General features: G+C 36.0%; 1 pseudogene across 1 annotated transcript; it reads right to left on the bottom strand.

The window, feature by feature from the left end:
- Positions 1–5,774: 5,774 nt before the first annotated feature.
- LOC104664689 lies at positions 5,775–6,151 on the bottom strand (annotated as a pseudogene). Its single transcript, XR_004052906.1, has one exon. The product of XR_004052906.1 is annotated as a transmembrane protein 14C pseudogene (transcript).
- Positions 6,152–14,289: the final 8,138 nt, after the last annotated feature.

Below are 14,289 nucleotides of genomic sequence, written 5' to 3'. Positions count from 1 at the left end.
TAATAGCAGTGTTGACTCTATGCCACTTTAAGCAAAATTCGGAATTTGTACACCCCCAACCTTCATTTGTACAGTATACAACTATGTCTTTGACCACAGTAGCCTCTCTGTAAAACCACCAATAAATTTCCAAAATATGTGATGGTAATATTAAGTTTTATATTCTTCCCCCAGCTGTTTTTTACTTTTTACCAAATATACTACTGACCTTTTAGGCCCATTTTTCTTTCTTGAATCAATGTCATTATTTCTCCACCTGGAGCATCATCAAATCCGAAAATTTCCCTATCAACCTCTGAAAGTGGCTTAACTTCTATGTTCTCCCTCCTCATGAAGATTTCCCAACGTCAGGGAAAGAAAATGTGAATGTTCACATTCATTTGCCTGCAAATTTTTTTAAATAGAAAGAAGAAAATAAGCAATGTATTATTCTACTAGATATTTTATAATTCACTTTGTTAGATTTAATTTATCTCATTCTGCAAAGTATTCATGTAAAAATTGAATACTATCATAATATTAATAGAAATACCTTTAATTCAGTCAGCATCCATTTAATGTTTACATTTGAATGCATATATAATTTATAAGAGTAGATTACATTATATGTAAGAAATATTTAATAGTTATAGATTCATGTAAAAATATATGTTTAGTTTTGGAAAAAAGATGATTGTATTGAAAATAAGTCATATTTCCATTGTGTTTTCCCATCAGAAGATGAGGTATTTTTTCCTTCCTTCAAATTATTAGCTCTCCACCAGTGTGGCATCCTAACTTATTTCTACTTGTATTGCTCTATGGCTCTTTCTTCATCAGTCTCTTCACATCTACTCCCTTCTTCTGCCTCCTCTTCCCTAAGAGATTTTTAATGTTTTCTTTTGCCAATCCCAGGCACATTTCTCCATGGTTATCCTTGACCTCTGCTGCCACAAGTTATCATTTCCTCTACTTCCAACCCTTTTCAACACCATCCCCATTCTCTTTTTACAACTGTACCTCTCACGTGTTTTCTTCATTTATTCCTCTGACTTTATCCAAACTCTAACTAAGGAGCCCTTCCTAGATTCAATTCCTTGACTTTCTCTCTAAATTCTCTTATTAATTTCCCATTTGTACTCCCACTACAATGTCTGACATACAGAAAGTGATCCATTAAAACTTAAGGAATAAATGTGTATGAGTAAATATTTTCTCTCACTTTTACAGCTCTAAATAAAAAATTAATATCAGTTACTTTCAAATTGATATAAGTCATGTACTCTCCTTAAATATACAAATCTTAGCTAGAGAATTGTTTTGAATGTATTGTTACCTCGAATCGACATATCCAAAACCAGATACATCTCTCTGGCAAAACTAAATTTTAAAAATATTTATCCCTGTTAATAACATTTCCTTTCTTGATGAATATTCCAGTTCAAAAGTACTGCTTTTATGCATTTGTTTATGTCACTGAAACAAATCATTTTCCATAGAAAATGTGGGTATCTATTTTCTTATTCTTACTGCAACAAGCTTAATTCTGGTCCTAATCTTCTCACTCTTGGACCCCCCGCAATAAGCCTTTAGCTCTAGGAACTCAATGCATCTTTCATTTCCACATAGTCCAACCTATTCTGCACACTGTTTCTAAATTTATATTTCCTACATATTACTTTTATCTTGCATTTCTTCTGCTTAGTATTCTGGATTTCCTACTGCTCTAACTCTATGTTCTCTGCCTGGGCTCACAGATCTCTCATAATATACCTCTTCCCCTAACCATTCCAAATCTGTTTACCACTCTAAGTCATGGTAATCATCACATTATTTATTAAATACATTCATCTGCAAGACAGCAACCATTTCCCCGAAACAGCCAATTCAATGCTCATTCTGCCTCTGTCCCCATGTGACTCTCCCACCCTGAATTTCTTATTTTCTAATCTATTAATCCAGTTCTTCCAGGCCCAGTTCATTTCCCCTTCGACAGAAGCTTTCTGCAGTTCCCAGAGTCCTCATTATCTTCCTTTCTTATGAACTCCTGCCAGTCTTTTCATCTGTGACACAAAAGCTGTTATATCTCAAGGTTTGTTCTTTACTACAAATAGGTATGTTAGTCTTGATCCTCCAAACGAATGGTTAGTTCTTTGATCGCAGTAACTATTCTCATCTGTCCACACAACACTATCACGGTGCTGACCAAGCACATATTAAGTGTTCGATGAATCCCTGTTGATAACCTGCTGAACCCAGGTGAAAAAACTCTATTTTCCATTAATTCATTTGCTCGACTGTGTTTTTTAAGAGTTAGATTTTCTAAAAGAGCAGTGTATGGACCAGCAGTTATCAGCATCACTTGGGAATCTGTTAAAATTGCAGATCTTGAGGTTCCACCCAAAACCTACTAAATCAGAAGGTCTAGGAGTAGGACTTAAAAACTCTATGTTTTTCAAGCACTCTGCATAAATTTGATACACACTATCGTTTCAGAACCACTGCCATAAATCAAACATCTTGTCCTTATAACAAGGTGTCTAGATAAAATAGCAGTGGCCAACACAAAAGGTTAATGGCTTACTGAGCTTTTATTTTTGAGGACATTCTGACCTGTTTAAAACCAGACAAATTGTGATTAGCAGTGTACTTTCTGTGATTCACAAAGCTTAAACAATAATGGAAACAGGCTATTTGAGCAATCAGTTATCTAAACGAATCTAAAAGGTTTTGCTGTGAAGGTTAATATTCCATGTTTTAGCTAACATTCGCCTTGTACCCTCCACCAAAAATGGTTTAATGTGCAGTTCTGAAACTGGAATCTCAAGTACAGAGGTTATTGTTGAAAGCTCAATCATCTAGCTGCTACATAAGTCTGAATATTTGTAATGGTTTTAGAACCCAAATGTTAGATTTTAAGTTTATCATCCACCATCCTTCATACACAGCTTACCAGCTCTGAATAGGGGTGAGATCAGGAACAGAGGTCACAGACTCTGGAGCTGAGGACCCTCGAGAGGCTATCTCATGCTCAGAAGGTTTAAGAGAAATTCAGGGGACTCAATGTTGATCTGTATTCTGTTCAGGGGACAAAGTTGCCCAAAGGGAAGCCATAAACCCCAGGGCCTTAGCAGTTAATCTCACTTCCACCTAAGTCAATGATGTGTTAGGGTCCTCCCCAGAAAAAATAACAGTAGGATGTGTGTGTCTACATGTAAGCATGTGTATACACATACCTACAGGATGCATAAAGGGAATACATACATACACACACGCACACACACACACACACACACAGAGAAGGAAGAGGAGGAAGAGTGAGGGAGAGAGAGGCAAAGAGGAATGAGGGAGAGAGGAGAGAAAGGGAAAGAGAGGGAGGAGAGAGAAGAAAGAGGAAGAGTGAGAGGGAGACAGAAAGAGGAGAGGAGGGGGGAGAGAAAAGAGAGAGAAAAGTGGGGAAGGAGAAAAGGAGGAGGAGTAGAGAGGAGAGAGGCCAGAAGGGAGATCAGGGGGGAGAGAGAGAAGAGAGCGAGGCAAGGAAATGGAGAGAAATTGGGGGACAAGAAAGAGAGAGAAAGGGAGGGAGGGATACAGAGAAAGAGAGCGAGAGAGGAGGAAGAATTTAAGGCACTGGCTCACATGATTGTAGGAGTTAGCAAAATCAAAATCTGCTGAGCAGGCTGGAGACCCAGGAAAGAGCTGATCTTGCAACTTGAACGTAAACTCAGGTTGAAGGAAGATTTCCCTCTTCCTCTGGCAGATGTCACCCTTTTCTCTTAAGGCCTTCAACCAACTGGAGGAAGCTCACCCACATTATGGAAGGTACGTGACTTTTCTCAAGTCTGCTGATTAAATACCAACCTTATCTGAAAAATGTCTTCATGGCAACCTTTAGACTGGTGTTTGACCAAACATTTGAAGCTTAGCCAAGTTGATGCATAAAATCAGTCATCAACCGTAAGTCAGATGGTGAGCTGCCTGAATCCTCAGTTGGGGTTATAAGGTAATTTGCATTCTCCACACAAATATAACTACAGAGATACTTTTGAACTTTAATCTCAATCAAATGGAAAGCACACATTTCCAGGTGGAAGTAAAGAAAGATGGTTTGGCGATTTGGGGAAAATTCTCACTTCTCTGGTCTGGAGCACAATTCTTCTTAGCCGACTTTGAGGTGATAGGGATCTCTTCTCAATCATGGAGGTGCATTGTATTTCATGGGAAAACTAATAAAATGCCAATACTCCCACCTCAGACCAACAAAACCAAAATCTCAAAGGTGGGACTCAGGTTCAGCCATTTAATGGAATCTGGCATGCATTCAGATTTGAGTCACTGCTCTAAATAAACAAAAGCTTCAAATCAATCTGAAAGTGCAATATCCGAGAAAAGCAAGGAATCTGAAACCAAATGAATCTGAAAGCACAGTATCTGAGAAAAGCAATGAGTAGGTACAAGGGGATTGGAAGTCATGGGGAGTGGATGCTGCAAGACTGAGAAACTTACAGATAAAAACCATCTCCATCAATGGCGTGGCTGTATTGGAGGCTTTCTTTTCAGCTTCTCTGGACTGTTTTCTTTACTCCTTATCTTTTCTTTTCCATCTTCTCTTCCTTTTAAGTTTTAGGAATGGCAATGACATTGAATTAGGGTTGATGGTGGAGTTGTTACCTTTGTTCTCTAACTACTTCTAAGTTTCGGAAGAAACAGGAGGACCCATGTTTCTTCCAAAACTTAGAGGTAAAGTTGGGAAACAGATGAATGTTTTCCTCCAAAACTTAGAGGTGAGTGTGGGAAACGGATGAATGCTGGATTATGAAGTCCCAATGAGGGAGTGGGCTTCAGGATGTGAAGGTGTACTTCACTGGGGTAGCACACATGAAAGCGTATTGAAGATATGGCAAGGCTTGCTTTTTTGTGGAACACGGCTGGATAAGACTTCAGCTTCACAGAGTTGTAGGTTATTCAAATGTAGTCCAGGAACCAGCAGCATTAGGATCACTACAAACTTGTTAGAAAGGCAAATTCTCAAGCCCCACCTGGAAAAACCGAATCAGCATCTCTGGAATCAGCATGTCTGAGGCCCGGCAATCTGTTTCAGCTGGGCCTCCAGTGATTCTTATGCATGCTGAAGTTGGAGAATCATAACTGTAAAATAAATGAGTGAAGAGTCTGCTGTCTTGACTTCACCCTGTTTCCAGTGTATTCACTACCAGATTTCATTGGTATTTATTTTTGGTGTATTTATTTATGACTGATGCTCTTGAGAAATTTATTATTTATTTTTAATATTTTTGAGTGTTCTTTTAGGTTTTCTGAGTCAATAGCCAACTCACGTAGTCTTTTTTAAAATTTATTTATAGTAAACTTTATTTTCATTGATATTTCACTTAATGTAATTTCAAAGTCAGTCTGTGGTCTAAGATGAGCGAAAGAACAGATATTCTAAATCTCATAAGAGATTTTTTTCACACTGTTCCTCAGAGCACAGAATGGGATTTCAGGGCCCTCAAAGTTGACATCTAATATTTTATCCTTGAGATTTACCTATAGATACAGAAAGAAGAGATAACATCAATATATAGGAATCAATCTCTATTAGGGTTCTATAAGCTCTTCTGTTACATATTCGCCACCTCTGTAGGGCTGTAATCATGACTGACTTTCCACCCCTCTGCCAAGTTTGGTGTCTTTTTTTTTTTTTTTTTTTTTTTTTTTTTTAGGTAAAATGTCAGATGCAAAAATGCTGCACTTATTTCTGTTAATACATTGAAAATAGTAGAAGATGCAGATTTTTAATTCTTCGTCAGTGCAAGCTGGAACATGACTTTTGCTAATGGGGTCTGTTGAACATACTAACTCCAACTTTGGCGGCCATCAGCAAACTGGCACCTGCAATTAAACCCGCAGGCATGAATTTTCCAGAGTGGTAGAATCTCATTCCCATAATGCCAGCCAAGGTACCAGATGTAGCTAGGAAAACCCAAACGTTCCTTCGATCCTGAGACAGCTGGTAAGCACCCAGGCCGGCTAGGCTGCCGAAGAACAGCCCCGCAGCCAGGGACGGCACGCTGCCTGCTTTTACATAGCCCGTGATCCCACGAGAAGCAACCAGCGCTGCGTAGCCAAAGCCAAACCAATGCAGAGGCACTACTGAGCCGGTGTCCTGCATTCTTCTCTTCTCTGTCCATATAGGAGACTACCCCAGGCCTGGTCTCGCGAAGGCCTGGGCTGTCTACAAGTGCGCGCAAAGCCGCGGGGATGACAGCGAGGTGTCGCCGGACACGCGGCGGCGGACACTCTGCGTCCCGGTGGCGGGGTGGGGAGATCTCCCGTAGTCTTACATTAGCTACATGCATTGTTTCATCTTATTATATTATTAATTTTTTTAAATGATGATGGTGGCCACCATTATCTTATTACTCATTTGTGGGAATTTTTAGGATTTCAACCATAAACTTGAGGCTAAAATTCATCTTGTAAAAGATGAATATTCCTCACAAATTTTACTAATCACTTTTTTTTTTACAGTGAATGGATGCTGAATTTGATTTAAAAAGAACGGAAATAATAACAAACAGTCTCTCAGACCACAGTATAATCAAATTAGAACTCAGGATTAAGAAACTCACTCAAAACCACACAACTACATGGAAACTGAACAACATGCTCCTGAATGACTGCTGGGTAAATAATGAAATTAAGGCAGAAATAAATAAGTTCTTTGAAACTAATGAGAACAAAGACACAATGTACCAGAATCTCTGGGATACAGCTAAAGCAGTGTTTATAGGAAAATTATTAGTACTAAATGCCCACAGAAGAAAATGGGAAAGATCTAAAATTGACACCCTAACATCACAATTAAAAGAACTAGAGAAACAAGATCAAACAAATTCAAAAGCTAGCTGAAGACAAGAAATAACTAAAATCAGAGCAGAACTGAAGAAGATAGAGACACAAAAAAAATTCAAAAAAATCAATGAATCCAGGAGGTAGTTTTTTGAAAAGATGAACCAAATAGATAGCACACTAGCCAGACTGATAAAGAAGAAAAGAGACAAGAATCAAACAGACACAATAAAAAATGATAAAGGGGATATCACCACTGATCCCACAGAAATACAAACCACCACCAGAGAATACTATAAACATCTCTACACAAAAAAAAACTAGAAAGTGTAGAAGAAATAGATAAATTCCTGGACACACATACCCTCCCAAGATTAAACCAGGAAGAAGTTGAATCCCTGAATAGATCAATAACAAGCTCTGAAATTGAGGCAGTAATTAATAGCCTACTAATGAAAAAGAAGCCCAGAACCAGATGGATTAACAGCTGAATTCTGCCAGAGGTACAAAGAGGACCTGGTACCATTCCTCCTAAAATTAATCCAAACTGTAGAAAAAGAGGGACTCCTCCCTAACTCATTTATGAGGCCAGCATTATCCTGATACCAAAACCTGGCAGAGACACAGAAAGAGAAAACTTCAGGCCAATATCCTTCATGAAGATTGATGCGAAAATCCTCAATAAAATACTGGCAAACCAAATCCAGCAACACATCAAAAACTTATACTCCACGATCAAGTCGGCGTCATCCCTCAGATACAAGGCTGGTTCAACATATGCAAATCAATAAACGTAATCCTTCACATAAACAGAATGGATGACAAAAACCACATAATTATCTCAATAGATACAGAAAAGGCCTTGGATAAAATTCAACACCCTTCATGCTAAAAACAATAAACTAGGTATTGATGGAATGTATCTCAAAATAATAAGAGCTATTTATGACAAACCAGCAGCCAATATGATACTGAATGGGCAAAAGCTGGAAGCATTCCCTTTGAAAACCGGCAAAAGACAAAAATGGCCTCTCTCACCACTCCTATCCAGCATAGTGTTGGAAGTTCTGCCCAGGACAATCAGGCAAGAGAAAAAAACAAAGGGTATTCAAATAGGAAGAGAGGAAGTCAAATTTTGTCTGTTTGCAGATAACATGATTATATATTTGGAAAACTCCATCGTCTCAATCCAAAAACTCCTTAAGCTGATAAGCAACTTCAGCAAAGTCTCAGGATACAAAAATCAATGTACAAAAATAAATGTGCAAAAATCACAAGCATTTCTATACACCAATAATAGAGAGCCAAATCATACTGAACTCCCATTCACAATTGCTACAAAGAGAATAAAATACCTATGAATACAACTTAAAAGGGATGTGAAGGACCTCTTCAAAGAGAACTACAAACCACTGATCAAGGAAATCAGAGAGGACACAAACAAATGGAAAAACATTCCATGCTCATGGATAGGAAGAATCAATATCGTGAAAATGGCCATACTGCCCAAAGTAATTTACAGATCCAATGCTACCCTCATCAAACTACCACTGACTTTCTTCACAGAATTAGAAAAAACTACTTTAAATTTCATATGGAACCAAAAAAGAGCCCAGATAGCCAGGACAATCCTCAACAAAAAGAACAAATCTGGAGGCATCACACTACCTGACTTCAAGCTACACTACAAGGCTACAGTAAACAACACAGCATGGTACTGGTATCAAAACAGATATATAGACCAATGGAACAGAACAGAGGCCTCAGAAATGATGCCACACATTTACAACCATCTGATCTTTGACAAACCTGACAAAAACAAGCAATGGGGAAAGAATTCCCTATTTAATAAATGGTGTTAGGAAAACAGACTAGCCATATGCAGAAAACTGAAACTGGACCACTTCCTTGTACCTTACACAAAAATTAACTCAAGATGGATTAAAGACTTAAACATAAGACCTAAAACCATAGAAACCCTAGAAAAAAACCTAGGCGATACCATCCAGGTCCTAGGCATGGGCAAAGACTTCATGACTAAAACATCAAAAGCAATGGCAACAAAAACCAAAATTGACAAATGGGATCTAATTGAATTAAAGAGCTTCTGCATACCAAAGAAATTATCATCAGAGTGAACAGGCATCCTGCAGAATGGGAGAAAGCTTTTTCAATCCATCCGACAACAGGCTAATATCCAGAATATACAAGGAGCTTAAACAAATTTATAAGAAAAAAAAAAACATGAAAAAGTGAGTGAAGCATATAAAAAGACACTTTTCAAAAGAAGATATTTATGCTGCCAACAAACATATGAAAAATGTTTTCATCACTGGTCATTAGAGAAATGCAAATCAAAACCACAGTGAGATACCACCTCATGCCAGTCAGAACAGTGATCATTAAAAAATCAGGAAACAACAGATGCTGGAGAGAATGTGGGGAAATAGGAATGCTTTTACATTGTTGGTGGGAGTGTAGATTAGTTCAACCATTGTGGAAGGTAGTGTGGCTATTCCTCAAGGATCTAGAACTAGAAATACCATTTGATCCAGCAATCCCATTACTGGGTATATACCCAAACGATTATAAATCATTCTACTACAAAGACACATGCACAAGTATGTGTATTGCAGCACTATTCAAAATAGCAAAGACTTGAAACCAACCCAAATGCCCATCAATGATAGACTGGATAAAGAAAATGTGTCACATATACACCACGGAATACTATGCAGCCATAAAAAATAATGAGTTCATGTCCTTTTCAGGGACATGGATGAAGTTGAAAACCATCATTCTCAGCAAACTAACACAGGACAGAAAACCACACACCACATGTTCTCACTCATAAGAGGGAGTTGAACAATGAGAACACATGGACACAGGGAGGGAACGTCACACACCAGGGCCTGTCGGGGCTGGGGGGCTAGGGGAGGGGTAGCATTAGGAGAAATTTTACATGTATATTGTACATGACAGGTAAATGGGTGCAGCTAACGACCATGGCACATGTATACCTATGCAATAGACATTCACATTCTGCACATGTATCCCAGAAATTAAAGTATAAAAAAAAAAATTAGTTTTAACTAACATCCAAAATTAATTAAAAGTTTATCAATTAAAAAATATCTTTGCAACATGAATGAATAATTTTCCTCTCCTTTAAAGTAATCAGTGTGAATTCACAACATGCACTCTCCCAGCAATTTTAGAGTGAGCACTGCTTAGGGAAGGGTCTTTTGAAATATAATTGTAACTATATATAAAATACAGCTGTTTTCTATAATAGTTTACATTTTTGTCTATATTATCAAAGTGAAGGTATCATTTTTGTGCTCAGTTTCACAAGTTTGGAAGCCTTCCTACCTTTTCCTGTGATCTATAGATTACTCGAACTCTTCAGAATTGCCTCTTCCTAGAAGTCTTTGAAGCTATCTGGACAGCTTTTAGGGGTAGGTGTTGAACAATTTCCTCAAGAATTTCATAGACATTAAACTACATATATTTCCTATCTATTTTAGCAACATTCAGCAATTTAGGTCTTCCTAAAGAAAATACATTTTTCCAGATTTTAACATTTTTAACATAAATCAATAGAAAGTATTACCCAAAAACTTTGACTTCTCTGTCAGCTGGCTTTGTCTTCTTACTTATCCCTAACTTGTGTGCTTGGCTTTTTTTTTTCCTTCTTTGAAAAACCACTTAGATATTTATCACCAAGGTACAAAAAGCTCTCGGATTTATTATACTTTATACTGCTTTTCAGTTTTCTATTCATTAATTTTAGCTTCAATTATTATTTTCTCCTGCTTTCTTATGTTCATTTTTTCTTTTGTAAATTTTCAAATTCAATATCTTTTTTGTTCCATTTTTATTCTTATATAGCAAGAATGTAATAAAGGTGCTTAATTCTATAACTTTCCTGTGAATACAGCTTTGGCAATATACCAGAGGTTGTTATATGCAGTCTTCTTGCTTATTAAATTTTAATTTATTTTCTTCTTTGACTACAAAATTGTTTCTTTTCACATTTTTTAATACTATTTTTCTTCTGTTATTTATTTCTAAGTTTCTAATATTGTTCCCAGTGTCTGTAAGCTACACTAATTCTATCTTTTGAAATATATTCATGTTCAATTAAAAAAAAAACTTACAAGTGCTTAAAAGATTTTCTGTAGTGGATAGAGTTTATTACATATTCTTGAAATCTTTTTAATTTCCCATTCATTTATCTGTGTTCAATATAATCTTTCAAGGACTAAAGGAGGCAATTAGTTTCGTACTAGTACTGACTTTCTGCCAATATCTCTAGATACAATATTTACTTTGGTTTTGACTTTATAGGTTTCAATACTATGTCACTTGTTGAGTTACATTTCAGTAAAATATAAACCTCCTTTGTAATTGTTTAAACATGTCACATTTATTTAAAGTTTCATATTAAAATTACAAGCATTTTAATATTTGTTCCATTTGATGACTAATCTTCACCTTTAATTTTTAACTTCTGATTTTTACATGTGTGTCTCACAGAAATTATGTAATAGTATTTGTAGTTTGCTTTTGTATTTACTCAATTTATGTATTTATTTGAAAAGCTAAGTTTGTCATGTATATTTGTATCTCACTTCTGTCTCTGAATATAACAGTTTGTTTTACATCCTTCTTTTTGGTGTCCTTTATTTTCTCTATTTTGTTTTATAGTCTGTGTTTCTTCTATTTCCAACATCCCCAAATTACCTTTATTTTTATTGTTATATTCACCGAACATTTTCCTAGTTTTCTAATCATTTTTACTCTTAGCACTTAATTTATTTCTTTAGGTTTTAGACATATGTTAATTATCTATACTAAACTGTATGTTTAAATGGTTTTAATATTCAACATTACCCCTTGGAACCAAAGCTCTCCTATTTATCAATTATTTGTTTTATTCAGCCTTTAGTTGAGTAATGTATATCTTCAAGTAGTTTTGGGTTTTTTTTTTAATTGCTTTACTTTGCTTTGTTTTTCCATTTTCCAAGTTACATTAGTAATCCTTCCTGGAGGTTTGCATATTCGAAAATAATTTAATGTTATCTCAATCTATTAACAATATTGGGGTAAGGTTAAAATTCTTGATGTAGCAACTCTTTTCTTCAAGATATTGTAGTTCATATTCTATTTCCTTCTGATTTCCTAGCTATGGAAGAAAAGGACAGAATTGTTACTCTTCTCTTTAGGTGACTTTCCCTAGTCCCATGTAGGTTTCGGTTTATTCATGAAGTTCAATAATCCCAGTAAGATATGCTTTGTTGTTTCTGCTTTTCATTTATCTTGATGAACTTTGACAACTCTTGTTATCAATATATTTAATTTTTTCAACTTAATAAAATTTTCATCTACTAGTACCATTGAATGTTTTCCTTCCTTTTTTTTTTTTTCAATTGTTTTCATTGAAAATACCAGTTATGCTTATTTTGGAGTGCCATCATCTTCTGGACAACATCTAATTGGATGCTATCATCTTCTGGTCACTTTGTTCACCATGACTATTTATTGGATTCAATATTATATTTTTCATGTCTATCTCTATCACTGATGCATTTTTATTCATATTATTTTCTTTCTTTCTTCACTTTAAGATTTTTACTGATATTATCTCTTCCCTCACTTTCTTTTCTAATTCTACAAATACCTTCTCCTTTTTTTATTATTAATATTATACTTTCCAATTCTGTGAAGAAAGTCATTGGTAGCTTAATGGGGATGGCATTGAATCTATAAATAACCTTGGGCAGTATGGTCATTTTCACGATATTGATTCTTCCTATCTATGAGCATGGTATGTTCTTCCATTTGTTTGTGTCCTCTTTTATTTCACTGAGCAGTGGTTTGTAGTTCTCCTTGAAGAGATCCTTTGCATCCCTTGTAAGTTGGATTCCTAGGTATTTTATTCTCTTTGAAGCTATTGTGAATGGGAGTTCATTCATGATTTGGCTCTCTGTCTGTTACTGGTGTATAAGAATGCTTGTGATTTTTGCACATTAATTTTATATCCTGAGACTTTGCTGAAGTTGCTTATCAGCTTAAGGAGATTTTCGATAGACATGGGCAAGGACTTCATGTCTAAAACACCAAAAGCAATGGCAACAAAAGCCAAAATTGACAAATGGGATCTAATAAACTAAAGAGCTTCTGCACAGCAAAAGAAACTACCATCAGAGTGAACAGGCAACCTACAGAATGGGAGAAAATTTTTGCAATCTACTCGTCTGACAAAGGGCTAATATCCAGAACCTGTAAAGAACTCAATCAAATTTACAAGAAAAAAAACAAACAACCCCATCAAAAAGTGGGCAAAGGATATGAACAGACACTTCTCAAAAGAAGACATTCATACAGACACATGAAAAAATGCTCATCATCACTTGCCATAAGAGAAATGCAAATCAAAACCACCACGAGATACCATCTCACACCAGTTAGAATGGCAATCATTAAAAAATCAGGAAACAACAGGTGCTGGAGAGGATGTGGAGAAATGGGAACACTTTTACACCTTTGGTGGGACTGTAAACTAGTTCAACCATTGTGGAAAACAGTGTGGCGATTCCTCAAGGACCTAGAACTAGAAATACCATTTGACCCAGCCATCCCATTACTGGGTATATGCCCAAAGGAGTATAAGTCATGCTGCTATAAAGACACATGCACACATACGTTTAATGCGGCACTATTCACAATAGCAAAGACTTGGAATCAACCCAAATGTCCATTATTCTGAGGGCAAATATTTCAAATCGTGTTATTGCTACTGCAGTCTCTCTTCATCACCACACTAAAGCCATTATTTCTTATCACAAAAGCTGCCAGTATAAAAATCAAAGCACAACAAACAGCAAAACGTACTCTGTCTCCTGCTGTAAAATGCACTGAGTGCAGATGTGCGTCCACTTTTAAGTGTCAAGAACTAAGCAGAAATTTTGAAATGTTTGAGAATGGATGCGTAATTTTACCTAAAAGCAAATAAGCAATACTATAGTTGATTAGCTTATAAAAGGTAACCTATTATTGACTTACAACCAATAAATGATTATGTTATAAAAGTTAATCATTCATTGGATTACAACAAATAAATGTTCTAAGATATACAAAAAGCAGACTTCCTATCACAAAGGAAACTTTATTAGAAATCTCATTCTAAGCTCTATTTTCATGATCACAACAATGAGAATCAACAAATATAAGTGTTTTTTTCTGAATGTCTGTTTTTATAATATCTTCCAAAAATAAAATATAAATTCTAAAAACTGAAATCTCTTTATTGATACGTAAGTACTTAACAGTAAACCAGTTTGAAAGTGACTCTCAAACTTATATTGTGAGGAAGAGTATTTGCATACAAGGACAAAGAAGGAAACTGTATATAAGAAGATGAAGTCAAATATATAGAATGTGTTGGAATTCACA

The sequence above is a fragment of the Rhinopithecus roxellana genome, chromosome 13 (genome assembly GCF_007565055.1).
Source record: "Rhinopithecus roxellana isolate Shanxi Qingling chromosome 13, ASM756505v1, whole genome shotgun sequence".
NCBI classification, from domain to species: domain Eukaryota; kingdom Metazoa; phylum Chordata; class Mammalia; order Primates; family Cercopithecidae; genus Rhinopithecus; species Rhinopithecus roxellana.
The sequence above is the reverse complement of the archived record's forward strand: the minus strand, read 5'-3'. Positions and strand labels throughout refer to the sequence as shown.